This window comes from Mastomys coucha, unplaced genomic scaffold, assembly GCF_008632895.1.
Source record: "Mastomys coucha isolate ucsf_1 unplaced genomic scaffold, UCSF_Mcou_1 pScaffold20, whole genome shotgun sequence".
Lineage (NCBI taxonomy): Eukaryota > Metazoa > Chordata > Mammalia > Rodentia > Muridae > Mastomys > Mastomys coucha.
In genome coordinates, this window is record NW_022196903.1 from 52,002,927 (window position 1) to 52,005,047 (window position 2,121).

The 2,121-nt window shown below is 38.6% G+C and overlaps 1 pseudogene; it reads left to right on the top strand.

Moving 5' to 3' along the window:
• The window catches only part of LOC116098130, a 1,176-nt pseudogene extending 823 nt beyond the window's left edge, over positions 1–353 (top strand).
• The last annotated feature ends 1,768 nt before the right edge of the window (positions 354–2,121 follow it).

Genomic DNA, 2,121 nt, shown 5'->3' on the forward strand with positions numbered 1-2,121 from the left:
ACCAGGTTTCGCTCAACAGGCGGGCAGCCGCTGTGCTGGGGCCCCAGTGATCGCTGTCCACTGTCCGGGCTTTGGGGAGGGAGTCCACATCAGCCACTTGAGAGCATCCCCTGAGAAAAGGGCCACACAGATCATCTTACTGTTGGTGGTTTTCTCTGTGATCATGTACTGGGTGGACTTCATCATCTCATCTACATCCATCTATTATGGATATACGACCCAGTCATCCTGACTATTCAGAAGTTTGTGATGAATGCTTATCCCACAATTACTCCTTTGATACAAATCAGTTCTGATAGAATAATCATTATGCTGAAAAACCTGCAGTCAAAATGCTATCATACATATTTTAAAAATATGTTTTATTTCTTCTTTATAAAGCTATTAATTTACTTCAAATTTATATGTACAAGTGTTGTGCCAGAGTGCATGCATGTGTGCATTTCTTGTATCCACAGAGGTGAGAAGATGTCATAGCATCCCCTAGAGCTGTACTTACCACTGGGTATAAAGAATCATCCTGGCCAGCCCCAGTTTTTTTGTTTCCAAAATACAGATTCTTTAAACCTTAATGGTTTAAGTAGCAAAGCAAGATTCTTCATATGATTTAAATAAAATCTGTGCTATTACACACATACATTCCTTTGACATTTCTGTTGCCAAGTAGTAGAGAGATTTTAAGTTAATTGTACACAATAAATTGACATTTACACATGAATTATTTCTCCTTTGTACTTTATATAGTAAATATTAATTTGATGCTGAGTTTGTTTACTCAAAACAAGATCCTTATAGTTATTGACTTTTGAGCTTTCTTTTGTTTTTAATTTTCTTTCACTCATTAAAAATAGTTACATATTTTATCTTAGCCTTATTTTTTCCCTAATTATAGTTGATTTGGATCCATAAAAATAATGTGAATTTTAAGTTTCCACTATTACCACAGTTAACTTAATGAGTCTTTTATGAAAATGTCATGTACCTGTGTATTTGTATTTCATTTTATCTACTTATTAAAATATTAATGGTAAATACATTTTTTATATATACATACATCTTGTATAATGTGTTTATTTTGTATCTGTATGCATACATGTATGTGTATGTGAACAACTGAAGGATGTGTATATATGTACAGATGGAGGACAGGAGACAACGTTGGCTGTTGTTCTTCATATGCCATTTACTTGGTGACTTTTTTTATATTTATTATTTTTTATTGGATATTTTCTTTATTTACATTTCAAATGTTCTCCCCTTTCCTGGTTTCCCACCCTGCCCTGGAATCCCCCTATCTCATTCCCCTTCTCCTGCTTCTATGAGGGTGTTCCCCCACCCACCCAATCACACCCACTTCCCTGCCCTGGCATTCCCCTATACTTGGGTATTGAGCATTCACAGGACCAAGGGCCTTTCCTCCCACTGAAACCCAACAAGGCCACCTTCTGCTACTTATGTGGTTGGAGCCATGGGTCCCTCCATGTTTACTCTTTGGTTGGTGGTTTAGTCCCTGGGAGGTCTTGGGGGTCTGGTTGGTTGATATTGTTGTTCTTCCTATGGGGTTGCAAATGTCTTCAGCTCCTTCAGTCCTTTCTCTAGCTCCTCTACTGGGGACCCCATGCTCAGTCCAATGGTTGGCTGTGAGCATCTGCCTTTGTATTTGTTGGAGCCTCTCAAGAGACAGCTATATCATCACCTGGTGTCTTAATAGGGCATCTCTCTTTGTGAACTGGATCAATATGGTAGTCTCAGAAATTCTCTACCTCTCCAGCTCTAGGATCACAAGTGTTTACCACCATATATATCATTTCAGCATTATGTTTTTCTTTTATTGAGAAAAGATTTTTTTCATATAATATATTCTGATTAGGATTTCTACTTTCCCTGCTCCTCTCAGTTTGATACTCTTGCCTCAGTCCCCACTCCCATCCATTCATAACTATCTATTAAATTTTCCCTTTCTATGGAGATGTGGTATTGAGCCAGAAAGTGTTTATGAGCCCTAAGATACCACCAGGGAGCCATTTTCTCCATTAGTGATGAGTGGCCAAGTGGCCAGCCCAATGTGGGTGGTATGATCCCTGGGTTAGTGGTCTTGGGTTCTGTAAGAAAGCAGGCTGA